The following is a 16,054-nucleotide window of genomic DNA, read 5'->3' as shown; positions in this document are numbered from 1 at the left end:
CCATTCTTGCAGCAAACATAACTTGTACCTGAGCCTCCTGATCAGTAACCTAAAAGATAGTTTTGGTTAAATGTCTATTCATTGTGCAAAATTTCATGGCCACAAAAAATGCTTAGACTTTGAAGGATTCTCTACAAGACTGGAGAAAGTTTAATGCACAGCATCTTCTTTGCAAGGGATCGATCATCTATGCAAAATACTTAAATGAGAAAAAGAAGAAAAACAAAAGTGTAACTGAGAAGTACTTTATATTTCATTATTCTTATGACTCTTATAATCAAATTCTTGAAGAATGAATCAATGAATAAATTTAATAGCAATGCAAAATGATCCCAATAATTTAAAGAGAGAGATCATCTACATAACCAGCCAGCGCCGTCTTCTAGCAACTTGTCACGACGTTTATTCGATTGGATATATTGAATGAAAAAATGATTTTACAATTATGAGAGTGGAGTCTCGGTAGCTCATTACAATTTAAGTAGCAAGGATGCATCTGGTGTTTTAAGTAGGCATTACTTGGCTTGGAGACAGAGGAAAACCCTGTTAACAATGAAGATTAAAGTCATAATACTTGGTCTAACTAAGATGCACTCCATGTGGGTCTGGGTTGGTGCTTCATGATTATAAAATAGAAGTTGCAAAAACCAATATGCTGAAGATATATCTCTGTTAAATTAGGTTTCCAAAGAGCTTATAATTTGTCCTTATGGGTGTGCTTTCAGACTATCTGTAAAAGAAGAAACGATCCTTAAATTTGGAAATAGAAACTCATAGACATGGTATTGCATTGTCTAGTTATAGCTTGAAGTTCGCCTTCAGATACCAAATAGTCCTCTACAAACTCCCCTTGCCAACTCTGCAGATTTCCCTCAATCCATTATCCTTCATTCCTGAGACTTTGACCTTTTGGATTCTCTGAATTCTGAACTATCAAGTTCGCACATTTTTGTTTATAATTTCCAATCCCCAAATTCATCTTATATTCTTAATCCAATTTCTAAATAATTACTCTTTACTAAATTCCTTCGGTGTATTAGAATGTTATTTTCTTTTCAAATTTTTAGCTTAAGCACTCAGTTTTACTGACCTGATTCTTAGCACCGTAACCTACTTTACATGAAAGCCTCCATCTCAAAAGACCAAATAAATCAAGATAATGCAAAATGCAAAAATCTTCACTCTGTCACTAGATGTTAGAAGATTAATATGAGAAGAGTCATTGCGAAACAATACATGCACTTTACAAGCAAAAAGAGATAGATAAATGATAGAATAAGTCAATCTACTGCAGCTTCGTAAGAGTTCATAAGCAATGAGTTATAGATACAGATACAACATATTGATTCTATTCGTACTTGAAACATAAAAAATTGCAGCTGAAGAAGAGACCTAGAAGTATCCTACCAGCCTGTAAATGATCCAACTGTCTGCCTATGTGTTCATGGTATATCACTCAAAATTCGCTGATATGCATTTTGTTTTCTGTCTTTAGCCCTTTTTTCTATACATTTATCTTCACAGGCATCCAGGCATGTGAACAATAGAGATCACAGTAACCAAAAGTGAATACCAGACATGGTGGCTCGGTAGAAAGCACTCGCTCTACCGAATTCTGAACATATTGTTTCCGTACCCAACATGCTTATACCAACTACATTAAATTCCAGTAGGTTAGCTTGATCACTCATGCATGACATTTCTTAAAAGTTTCCCCACGAAACTACATTATATCTTTGTCTTATTCCCAGTCCTTCGAGCATTTTAAGAGTTCTGGACATTCTAAAGATAGAAAGAAAGAAGATACAAGAACACTATGAGTTTCTGGGATTCAGATTAATCTGCATCTGAACCCAATTCCACATTTTCCTCAATCTTACAGTTGAAACTTCAGACATCACAGATCAATAACTTGCCAGAGCAGCGAAATGTCAGCAAAAGAAACTACAGCAAGAACACTAATTTCAAAATGCCATGCTACTCAATGTTCCCAACAAAAACATATATGAAAAATTATGCCGTATTACCGTCATTATACTTCTACATCGACATGCTTCAAGCATTAAAAACCCAATGAACTATATATAATGTCTGGCACTTAAGAATGCATCACCTTCTCATTCTGAAATACATTACCCCATCTCTCCAAATCAACTACGCACTTTATGAAATAGTTTCTTACCTATTTTGCCAGTCTCACGAGTGTCAGAGATACACGGAGCCACATTAACCTAGAATCCGAAATTATTAACAATGTTCCGAACTTCTGTTTTCTCCAGAAGGGAATTTCGGCTCCCCATTGACACCAGCTCCATCTCCCACTCCCAGGCCTAATCCTCCTTTGTTCGTCACATCGAATACTGATATCAAACTATCTATATACTTCATCAGCTCAGAAATGACCGAAGAATCAGAACTCAGAAGGAACAATCCTGAATCAATTCATAAAGAAAGCATAAGAGAAAAAAAAAAAAAAAAAAAACCAAAAAAAAACCCTGAAGCACTTCAATCCTGAAAACATCAAGCGTTCTAGTTGAAAATTTTGGGAAAAAAACACAAAAAAAATTTGGACCATTTCTCGATTTATGCGTGTCATCCTTGCGCAGGGGCCATGCTAATCTTCTCTGTATCGTTCCAATTTTATCGGATGTCCCCGAAGGGACGAACTACTGTGAGCACGCCTCATCATATTAAGAACAAAGGTTTTTGATATTTCTTCGATGTGGGAATGGAGTTGAAGAGAAGTTCAATTGCAGGCCACAATAAGTGGGCCTATAAAATTCTTGGGCCGTAATGTACAATCAATTAATGGGCTGCTGCACTTATGTATCTAGGAAATGTGTATCAATTCAGCTATTCAGGAAGAGCAATTAATAATAATGAATATAATAGAGTTTGCGGAATTCAGAGGCGTGTGGATAATTAATTAAAAGATTAATTGTTATTTTAAAATATTCGAATAATTTAGAAAAATAAAAAATAAGGAAAATATAAAAAGTTAAAAGTACGTGAATGTTGGGAGATTAAGAAAATTAAAAGTTAATAATAATAATAATAATAATATAGATAAACACGTTCGATAGTTGACATTTCATTATCTCATTATTTCTTTTGAGTAGTTTATAATTCGGAAAAAAAAGAAAACATATTTTACCCATTTTCTCTAATATTGCGCTCGGATCCAAGAATTTGAATTTAAGAATCTTAAGTTTGATTTGTATTGCATTAATTTTTCCCAGGTCGCCAAACTGACGAGGCCCATACAACAAAAAGTCCAAACTCATCAAGAATGAAACTGGTGGTACAAAATCGGAATGGATTTTCTATTATAAAGACTATTAAATCATTTATTTCATTCAACGTACAAACTTCACGTGTATTAAAATCTTTTCAAAATAAAATAAATAAATATAATATCATCTTTATATACGCGCATGTGCATGTTGAATAGAATAGAATATAAAATACGGTCTACGACAGAAATTCTAATCCAATTAGAAACCCCCATGGGAATTTCGAAAATAGTAGACTTCCTTGCTGATGTAGATACACTTTCGAAAATAGGAGATTGTTTCATCATCATGGTAAACATGGATTACTGCTGACTGATCCTTAAATTCTCTCATTCTCCTATGAAATTAAAGGAGATCAACTAGATCAATATGTTTGGTTTATTTTTAGAGTATTTTGTTATATTTTATGAAAATAGAGAGAGAAAAACATAGATAAATAAGTATGTATTAAAAATAATGTATATATTTGAATTGAAGATAACTTAAAATAATGTAAAATAAATGTTGTATGTTTGGTTTTATATCATGGACGACAAAATTCACTGTTTATTGATAAATTATGTCTCTTTTTTATATATTTATAATTGTGTATATATATATATTGTTTAGTTTGCAGGTGGATTGAGTTATTTATATATTATTGACTGTTTGGTTTGTATTTGGGAACGACGCAATTAAGCTAAAAATATCAAGATAAGATGTCTCATAACGATCCTAAGCATTAAGCATGTTAATTAACAAACATAGTGACACTTTGTTTTGGTTTGTATGGTCAAGGAATCAAACTTACATGATAAATTTTTAATACCCAAATTTCAAGTTGAGTATCAAACATTTACATTCATATTTTAGTTTAACTTCCACATGACTAAGTCTTAATTCTTAACAACTCTGGGTTAGTTATAGGTACTGATGCATATGGCTCGAAAAAATTTGGCCCATGAAAGAGCGAAAGGGCTGAGGACCTCCCATAGACGATTCAACAGCTCATGAAGGGAGTCACCAGTGACGACCGACCCAAGATCTATGTTTAAATACCCCTACGGGGTATACGTGGCATACACTTGGACCGCCAAGTGTACCCCTTAGCCAGCATGAAAGCACGTGTCGAAAGAGATTCCCTCAAGAACTCAAACACCAGGATAAGAAGGACTCCCTGCAGATTAGAGAATTCTCACCGATGAAGGATCCCCTTAATGTGAAAGTTTACTCAAATAGAGTACTCAAATATTATTTCTGTTTAACAAACAGATCTATATATTAATCAACATTCACTAAATTTATTATTATTAGCAAAATAATTGAGTAAAAAATTATATATTTATTCCCAATTGATTTATTATAGATCACAAATAAATATTTTTTGACAAAAGAAAAATTTATAAGAATAAAGATACACCTCTCACATGCATTAGCGTGTGAGAATATATAAAAATAGTTTGGTCGAAAAAACTTTGCTTGACCTGCAATAAGTTACCCGACGGTAAATATAAATTGTTAATCAATTTTTTTTTAATATCAGTAAATTTAATTATTATTTACTAACCAAAATGTCCTACGTTAGACAGAAATAAATATTAAATCTAATTTTCAAATCACAACAAGTTTACGTATAATAACTCTAAATTTCATTATATAATAGTGTGACATTCCCTACTTTAATTATATTGTGGCAAAACATATAAGCAGAAAATGGTGAGAGCAGCTACTGAAAAGTCCAAATGAAATGGGCCCTATGGGCTTCGGCTTTTCTAGTGATTAGATGTGGTCCTATACTTACCCTTTCTTTTACCCATTTGGTGGCCTTCAAAATGTGGGCATCATAAACATTTTGTGGCTCTCTTTCAACAAATGCACACCACAACAATCCAACTCAATACTGTCCACTGCTTCACTCAACTACCACTTCCCTTACTTCACTCTCCGCACTTGCTGTTACCTGTCACATTCTTTCTTGCATCCGACTGCCTGCTACACCCTACCTATTCAAAATTCCGACCAAACATTTATGACGAGGATGTATTTTTGGAACATTTGAATCAACATAACTTCTATATGCAGTGCGTGATGGTAATATTTCAAACGGTCGTAAGAAAGTTGAAAAGCGATCTGTCTATGCACACGATTAGCTTTTTAAGTAGAACTTAACTCTTCGGTGTTATTGTCATAAGGGGCTACCGTTCATTGTGAAATTCCATCAATTTGACTGCTATTTGGATGTTTTGAGGGTTTTGTTTAGTAGACTTGTATTTTATCTTATATTTTTTTATAGTTTTCGTTTGGACATAATATTTTACCGCGTTATTCTAATATGTTGGGATTTTCTTTTGACCAAGTTTCATATTTTCTGAGTTAGTTTGAAACTTAGTCGGTTTTAGAATATGTTAGCTTAGGTTACGACTCTTTCTTTTAAATAGATACACTCGATATGTGTACAAAAATATTTAAAAATTTATAAATAATTACTTTTTTCTCTAAATTTTATTATGTGTATTTATTTAATTAATTTGTATATAAATAAAGGAAAATAAGTATTATTTTAAACAATTTAATAGAGAAAAAAATAAAAGAGAAAAGGATAATAATTTGATATAAAAAAATAATTTTGAAAGGAATGGTTTTAATAATATTAGAATTTTTGTCAACATTTTTTATCCAAAGCTTGGATCAAGTTTAAATACGGAGAATTTTCAGAGGGAGTGCAAGTGTAATTTCAATATTTTTTTGAGAAAAAATATAATTTCGTATTGTTTGAGGGGGTCTAAGTGTAATTAACCCTATTTTTAATGACAATTTGAAAGTTATTACTTGATATTTTCATCGTTAGTATTATATTTTTAATATTTTTTAATTTCTTTTTCAAGCACGTGTCTCGTAAAATTAAAATATCATTTAACTTTTGTGGCTCAAACTTTTCTATCTTGATATTATTTCCATCCCTATGGAAATTTGTCTTTGTTTTTCTTTCTTTCTTTCTTTTTTTTTTTTCTGGTTTATTTAATTCTACTCATACGAAGACGTATATTCTTTTAAATTGTGCTTTCTTATTTTAATTTAGTCACGTGAGACTCGAGGGGCGGCCTTTTGTTTAGTTTCCTCTTTTTTTTTTTTTTTTAATTTTTCATCTTACGAAACATTATTGAAGTACTGATAATTTATAACACACTCTACACATACACTTTTTATTTTTTTTTAATTAAACCACCTGGTGTGGGGAGCTTTTCGAGGTCCCCGTCCATTCTTTATTAAAGTTAGGAGACGAGCAAATTTACAATGGGGAGTACTGACTCCCTATCATGCTTAGAAAATGATGAGTACTACTCCCTTACTAGTCTACAGATATATAATTCTTCAAACTAAATAATTTAAAAAACTATTATTTATAAAGTATATAAAAATAATAAATTAAAAATATTAAATTTATAAAAAAGTAATAATAAAAGAAGACGATGATATAAGTTAGGGCCAAATCGAAGTAATAGGCACGAATTTTTGAGAAACGAAGTCATAGGCACCAAATCGAAGTTATAGGCACGAATTTTTGAGAAACGAAGTCATAGGTATGTAAGTTTAGGGCCAAACCGACTACACCAAGTGCACCCAACCATAAATGGATTATTGGTACAAATAACATAAAAAAAACATAACCAACGTTTGTTGAAAAAAGCAACTCCAAAGATTTGGGACCAAAAGCAGTTAGCAGTGACCATGGAATAGGTTTCTTTAGCTTGAGTTGGGTAAAAAGCACGGAATGTATTTGCACCATCGCCGTCTTCAAATAAAATATTTTTTATATAACACCATGAATAGCGCATAGCAAAACAGCTCCCAGTACAGGGACCACTCCCAATAATATGAAATGGGTTCAGTGTCCAATTTGAAAAAGAGGATGAATCGAAATATAGCTGTTGCACTAAAACTATGTGCAAACCAACAAGACTGCCCCTAGTGGATAAATCAAGAATACCGTAACAAAAACAACAATTGGACCGAAGAATGTGATTGCATTATAAAGTCGTAATTGAACAGATCGAGCAAGCTCAAATTAACGTAACATGAAATCTATTAGTCTGGAAGTGCCATGCAGAGCTAACTATGTGTATTAATTGACTAAAAATTGTATTTCTCACAATAATAATTGTCTTATTGTTTTTGCCTTTGTTGTTGGTACACACACCGTTTCGATTAATAAACTTAGTACAATAAATTGATATTATAATAAATTCATATTAAGTTAGATAAAATACATTATAATAAACTTACATTAAGTGAGACAAATACCTACACGTCTGGTAGGGTTCGATCCATGACCTTCAACTTAGTCATGGGACCTCAGCATTAGTAATTTTTCTAATTTTAATAATGATGAATATTCTGTAAAATTTATCGCTAGTACAAAAAAGTTACATTAAAAAGTATTATTATAAATAATTAATGATACGTGTATAATAACCATTTAACAATAACAAATTATTAGAAAAAAAAAATCCGTTAAAAGAGTTTGATCATCAATGCAAAAACATCATCTGTTCACAACAGATAAATTGGTTATGATCATAGTTATACCTAACAACATATCATTCCTTAACTTTTTGATTAGTCAAGAAACGTCCATTGACATATAAACAATAATGTAACGTTGTCAAAATGTAATTTACAAACAATATTAAAAACTAGAAAGGCGATCAATTCTAAATAACAAATTCATGTGAGGATTCATTTAAATTCAATTGTGCTCTCCCCACAATATAATCAATTATTACGACATAATAAACTATATTGTGTTGCCACTAATTATTGAACTAATCAAACAATTCTAAATTTGATAGTCAAATTAATTGGCTAAATAAATATTTATTTTTTTATAATAAACAACGGTCCGAAGCATTCAACAATCCTATTTAAATTATAACTGATGTGACGTATAAATAATATTAAGTAAAAAAACATAGTAATTATAATCTATGCAGTATACATTTTTTTAATTACTTAAATTTATTCTGAAATATATAATGAAAAAATTCTCACAAATAATCACATATTTTATCAAAGAAATATTTTATTGGATGAATTTGACAAGCAAGCACAGTCATAGTGCCAAATTTGAAGCTGCTCGTGTAAATTTGTATACACATAAATTGTAAATTATTGGATTAATACATTATGATATATAATGATATCATTATAATTACACTATCATCTATTGATATTTGGTGTAATTACACATAGACCTCCCGTATTTAAAAAATTACATTTAGCACCTTTAAGGTTTACTTCCGTCTAACAAATAACTTCATTTATTAATCAAAATTTACTAAATTTATCGATATTAATAAAAAAAAACTAAATACAAAAAATCTAAATATAATTACACCAAAATTCAATAAAAAATTATAAATTATCAATTTAACGATTCATAATTAATATGAATATAAACTCACACGAGAAACGTAGAGGAGCTAACGATAGTAATACATGAGGATTCCTCCGTTTTGCGTTTCCCGAAAAAGAGAAATGAGAATGACGTTGAGAGAAGAATGTTTTAAAGTAAAGTATGGCGAGTCCCATGCCGTCGGGCAGGAAGGGATAAGCGTGTTCGGGTATTACAGCCCTACTGCACATATCAGAGGCTCCATACTGTTGGGATTGCAGTGCGTACAGTTCCAACTTCCTGGGATATTACCTCTTTCAAAATGATAATATCACTCTTTTTCTTCTCCTCTCTTCCTTGCCCACCAATTCTTTGGGTTAATTGCACTTTTACCATTATAAGGATATACTAATAAGTATAAAATTTTTGGGTAAAAGTATTTTGTCTTCCAAATTATGGTTCGTTTTTTACTGTTGTTTTGATGTAACTTGTAACTCGATTGATGTCCTATTGTGCGAGGTATTTTCCACTTTAATTTCATATAACTCTTATGAATTTGTCTTGAAAACGTGATTCGTTAAGGAGCTGAGGCATCGAGACTTATACGTTACTCAAACTCCTCATCGGCAATCAATGTGCCCGCTTGCCTACTTCACATTTAAACATTTATTTTTATGTTTTAATTTGTCATACTGATTACACGAGTTTTGCAAATTACCACCTCAGACCACTTTTCAGTGGAAAATTTCACCAGAAAGTGGCCACATGCAACATGCATATGTTATTTTCCCCCATAAAAATCTCAAATTTGATTCATTTTTTCACCATATGCAACGCTCATGTTATTACAATAAAAAAAAAAATAAAATTCAACATAAAATTTAACAAACTCATGAGTGGTGCTTTAGAAATAAGAAAGATATAAACATGTGCACTGCATGTGACTATTTTTATGGCACCGAAAAATGGTCGAAAGTGGTAACTTGCAAAATTCATGTAATTGGTATAACAAATTGAAATAAAAAAAAAAAGATTAATGACAAAGTACAAAACAACAATAATTTAAAGGACAAAATGCTTTTTATCCAATTCTTTTCAATAACAATAACTATAATAATAATGAATAAATAAAATAAAATAACAATGTGACCTTGAACTTTTGAAAAAAAAAATTAAAAAGACTTTATTATTTATATATATAAAGTGATAGTAATTTTTATTTTATTATGAACATAAATTACAGCCATCTCCCTTAAGATTGAACATAATTACAAATAACTCTTTATTGTTTAAAAAATTATAAATACTTTCTGATTTGAAAATTGCTCTAACAATGATCATTGAGTTGCATTCCTAGTTTTTTATTCATTTTTTTTTATGGTGAACTGATCAAAGTGTCATTATAATTTTATATATTTTTTAAATTTTATTAAAATATTTTTATAGATTAATGTCTTATTAATAATTTACTTTACCAACACTCATTTTCTTTTTTTAAATATTTTGTTCATTTCTTAAAAAAAAAACACCAAGGATAAAGTAATAATTTACACATTAGCGTTTAACAACTATATAATTATTTGAGATAATTACACTCTCCTCTCCTGAGGTTTGATTTAATTACACATAGAACCCATGTGGTTTGAGAAATTACATCTAGCATTCCTGAGGTTTGCTTTCGTCTAATAAATAAGTCCTACCTTTAGCCAAAATTAACTGAATTTATTGATATTAACAAAAAGAAGAATGAATAAAAATTTAATATTTACCCTCAATTGACTGATTACTTTTACAGGTCAACAGTTTTTTCAATCTAAAACTATCCTTATAACGGTGAAAATAAACCTCTTCATATGCATTAACGCGTAACGTATGAGGGTAATTTGATCATAAAAAAATTATTTGACCTGCAATAAGTCATTAATAAGTCAATTGGGATTTAATATAAATTATTTGTCTGATCTTTTTTGTTAATATCAACAAATTCGGTGAATTTTGACTAACTGAGGGACTTATTTGTTAGACAGAAACAAACATCAACGGTGCTAGATGTAATTTCTCAAACTATAGAGGGTTTACGTGTAATTACACCAAACCTCAGGGGAGGGGAGTGTAATTATCCTTAATTATTTTTAATTTGAGAAATGTATTTGTCAATTTTCAAACAATGATGACGTATTCATGATTATGTTAAACCTCAATGGAGGTAACTGTAATTTATCCTAAAATGAAAATAACTTATAAAAGGATACCCCTAACGGTGTTTCGGTACTTAATCAGACTTAGTATTTTTTTCAACAAATACCATATTAAATTATCACATGGGATTCACTCATCACAATACATAAAATCAAAAAACATATAATGAATGATAGGACTAAGGGATAATTACACTTCCCTCCCCTGAAGTTTTCTGTAATTATACGTACAACCTCTATGGTTTGGGAATTCTACTACCCTTGAGGTTTACTTTCGTTTAACAAATTAGTCTCCTGTTGGTCAAAATTAACTGAATTTGTTGATATTAATAAAAGAACTGAATGCAAATTGATATTTACCCTTGATTGACTTATTACAGGTGAAATAATTTTTTTTTTCAGAACTACCCTCATAATGAAATATATACTTGCTCACGTGCATTAAAGCGTGAAAACTTATGAGGGTAATTTGATTATATATAAATTTATTCGACATGCAATAAATTAGTAATAAGTTAATTCGAGGTAAATATAGATTTTTTTTATTAATATCAATAAATTCAATAAATTTTAACTAACAGAGGGATCGAACGGAAGCAAACCTTAGGAGTCCAGACATAATTTTCCAAAATATAGAGTTCTACTCGTAATTACAACAAACCTCAAGAAAGAAAAATGTAATTATCCCTATAATTAACTATCATTACATTTTTCATCCTATTCAATCCTATTATACTTAATTCTATCACACAAACCAAACCAGCGCATAGAAACCCATTACGTTGTAAATTAATATGTGGGTAGGCAGCAGTTATTTTCCGGCGTTGCTCATTTATATGTAGATTTGTATATTGTAATCTATGTGTAGGTAGGAGAGTGGTTGACATCACCTATGCTGCCCATTTAATTAAGGTATAATTATATTTTTTTTTCTATAACTATAGATCGTTACGATTTTTTATCCTATAACTTATTCTATTTACATATTTACTTTTTTTTTTAAGATAAATTTAGCCCTGAACATCTCACGTTTGCTCTTTTATTGGCAATTTAGTTCTATATTGATAATTTAGTGCTAACAACCTATAATTATATGACCAAAAAATTAGATCTATTCCAGTGTAAAGGAAATCAAAATTATTAATATAGAACTAAATTTGCCAAAAACGGATTAATGTGAAATGTTGAGGACTAAAATTTGTCAAAAAAATAAATAATTAAATATATAAATAGAGTAAATTATAGGACCAAAAGTATTAATAATCTATAATTACATGACCAAAAATATAATTTTACATTTAATTAAAGAATTGTCTTTTTTTTTTAAAAAAAAATAGAATTAAAATCGGTTCCCAACTCCTTCCTACGACCTTTTCTTTTGAAGGTACTGCACAAAAACAGTTGGCTTCCTTAGTTTCGAATTTTGTGAGATCAATTGCATAAAATTTTAGGGTTAATTGCACCTAAATCTTTTTTTTTAAAATATAAAATTATATTTTTCTCTAAAAAAAATTAAAATTTCACTTATGTTTCCTCCGAAAATTCTCCATTACACATAACTATCTTTCGTTAGGGTTTAGATGAAAATTATTACACCATAGAACTTTTTGGCACAAACAACATCGTCATTTTGGCGAAGTTGAGGCCCCGCCTTATGCGTGAGATGTTGTTTATACTGCATAGTAGGTATTATTTCTACTGTAATAATATGTGTTGGTTAGATTTAATTTATTTGATATTATTGATCATTGTTAAATGATTTTTGCTAAATATTAGTATTCGATAAGAATGATTGTAATCGATTTATTTCAATTAATAATAATTCATCGCTCTTACTTCAAAAAAAAAATGGCCACCGAGAGTATAGGGAGTTTTTTTATCCTTTTTCTTTGTGCAAATAATTATAATCAAAATCTAATTATCCCGTCCGGATTTTTATACATGTATTAAGACTCTGAAATTTATATAAATATTAATTTGATTATGTTAAAAAAAAAATAGAATTACAAGTATAACTACATACTACAAAGTTGTCACATTAAATTTAATTTTATCGTAATTTTTAGGATTTAATATATATTACACTCCTGAATTATGCATAAAGTGCACTTATCTCCCAAAATTATAAAATGTAACAACATGTCCCCTTAAAATATGTTTATTACAATCATTCTCCAAAAACATAATTTGAATTATTATGAAAATTTAATTTAAAGTAAACATTACCCAAATTTATGATTTATATAATATGTATGACTAGAATATGTGTAAATTTTATAAATTTACAATGCTTATAATTTTTACATATTCGTTCAGAAATAAATTACATAATTTTTACTTGTATTTGTTATATATATCGAACTATTTTGAAAATAATTATCAATATAATTTTAAAATATTACATCAAATATATATATATACTGTAAAATTTGCAAATTATACATATAATCAATCTATAATATTCTACAACTTTTTGAGTAATGATATAATATATATATAAATTAATTATGTCTATGTGTAATTGAATATAGAATATATAAGTTATATAACATATGTTTTTATAAAATTATATGCACTATGCATATAGTTACATCACAATATAATTTACACATATTTAAGTGTACTTTTTAACATAAATAATTTATTTATAAAATATATTTGCATTAACTCAGCTTGTAAATATTTTTAATATCAAATAATATATAAAAAAAACTATAAATTTTAATTTTAAAGGGTAAATTGCATAAAATCCCCTGTGTTTTCAAAATTTAATTAAAAATTCCTCTGTGTTAAGAAAATAGGGAAATAACCCTCTGTATCTTTCAAAATGTTGCACACTATCTCCTTCCGTTAGGTAAACCCTATTGGCGTTAATTATTTACGGACTTGTCCGTTATACCCTTCTTATATCAACCATTGATCTTCAATTGTTTACAATTAATGGTTCATATTTTAAGTAATTTAAATATATTTCTTTACTTATAATATTTATATATATACTATACATACACTATATATAATATATATTTAAAATATAATATAACTATATAATATATATATAAATATAACACATATATATGTATTTCTAGGAGGTGAAGTGTCGTCTCCAGATTGGGGGAACATCGCATCGCCCGCTCTGAAAGGGGTGACCTCGCCCCCTCTTCTGGAAGGGGCAGTGACCACCCACCGACTAGAGAAGAAGGGCGACCTCCGTCATCAGTTACTATAGTGGTTGGCGATAGAAAAGAAAAAAAGTTAATTTTTTAAATAAAATAAAAATAAATTATTTTTTTTAAGTTTTAAATATTAAATAATTTAAATATTTATTTTAAGTGTTATTTATAATAAAAATATAACTTAAAATAATTGATATTAATTTTTGAATATTTTGAGATGTATTAGTATTCATAAATAAATAGAATATATTTAAGTTAATAATAATTTAATAAAGTTAATAATATACAATTATTATAAGTGACTTAGATATTGCATATAAATTTTTAATTTAAAAAGTGAATTTTAGTATATTAACTGTATTGTATTTTCTAAATTCTAAATTTTAATTTTTATAAAAATTATATACTTTTTTGGTATTCTTATATTAAATTAATATATTTTATAAATAAGCATAATTTATTATCATATATTTGGACTCAATAAATAATTTACATTAATTAAATATATTTAAATAAAATAATAATATTAATAAACTATTTTAAAATGCATTTAAATGTAAACGAAAGGGGCAAAATGGATATTATTAACTTAAAGTAATCCCAAAAAAGGCCAAAAAATGAAGCTCAATAGCACAATAGGCGAGTGTCCCACACTCTCCATTAGTTTCTAACGGAGAGGGGGTCTTTTTGTTGTATTTTATAAAACACAGGGGGTTATTTACTTATTTCTTAACACTTGGGGTTTTTAACTAAATTTTAAAAACACATGAGGATTTTATGCAATTTATCTAATTTTAAAATTACTAAAAGTAGCTTCTGGAGAGATTTTTTAATATAATATATATTTGCGAGCAAAATAAAAAGTATAGAGGGTAAGTGAGAAGGTGCCTTTGTCCTATAAATGCCAAGTTATTTTGTCAGTTTTTTTTGTTATATCATTCGTATTTTCAGTGGCTAAATACGACTACATGCATAATTCATGAGTATAAAATATATTTAATCCTAATTTTTATTACATCTTCTATTATACTTAATATACATATATGGTATATATAAATATTTTCAAACACAATAAATTTCAATATTCATTGTTTATATCTATTATAAATTTTTTCTAAAACTTTTTTAGTAATTATGAAACCATATTTATCATGAATATAATTTTATAAAAGTAAAATTTTATGTTGTTTAAAAATTATATATTTTATATCCAAATACATTGATAAATATTTAAAATATATCATATCTTCACACACAAAATTATTGAATATCATATATTAATTGTATATATATAAATTACAATACATATATGAGCACATTATAAATTCCAGAATAGTATTTACAATATTCTATAAAAAACTTATACACATTTAAATATTAAATGTGTAACAACAAGAAACATAAAAATTGTAAATTTTCAACCAATTATATAAAAAAAATAAGGACTGTAAATTTATAGAGTTGTTAGAGGTTATTTTACTAATTACAAAGATTATATATTTCTAACAAAATTTACTTTATATGAAAATTTTATAATAACACAAAATGGTTAATTTTCATTCAACCAAATATTGTCAGTATTATTGGAAATATTTTGTCATTTTTCAATTTTAGAAGGTGAACGCGACTATAAATATATTCCAACGGTGGAAAGTTTATCTATTCCTAAAATTCGTTATAAAAACTTCAGTTTGTGGACATGTGTACCTTTTCCTCTTTAAAAAAGAGGATAGGCTTTCCTCGTGGACTGTGCTAAGCAGAAACGTGGAACTGCCATCTTTCGATCTCTCAACAAACGACAAAAGACAACTAACTCCACGGTTATCTCGTAAATTCTTGACAAATGCTGTCAAAATTTTGGGTATAGAAAAATATAAATAGTAATATGTCCTGAAATCTGTTTTTTTTTTTTTGTTTTTTACTTTTTGGTTGATAATTGTCTTGAAATAATATTAATAGATAGATGTTGAATTTGTGCAAGAAATATTGATGAATGAAAAAATGTGGCTCACCTTC

General features: G+C 28.5%; 1 long non-coding RNA gene across 1 annotated transcript; it reads right to left on the bottom strand.

Annotated features, from left to right (window-relative positions):
- On the bottom strand, nt 1,960–2,682 carry LOC110012298. The gene is made up of 2 exons (XR_002287397.1): nt 2,495–2,682; nt 1,960–2,432 (listed from the first exon to the last, which is right to left on the bottom strand). It is a non-coding gene; the product is annotated as an uncharacterized LOC110012298 (long non-coding RNA).

The sequence above is a fragment of the Sesamum indicum genome, linkage group LG7 (assembly GCF_000512975.1).
Source record: "Sesamum indicum cultivar Zhongzhi No. 13 linkage group LG7, S_indicum_v1.0, whole genome shotgun sequence".
In the NCBI taxonomy this organism is placed as follows: Eukaryota; Viridiplantae; Streptophyta; class Magnoliopsida; order Lamiales; family Pedaliaceae; genus Sesamum; species Sesamum indicum.
The sequence above is the reverse complement of the archived record's forward strand: the minus strand, read 5'-3'. Positions and strand labels throughout refer to the sequence as shown.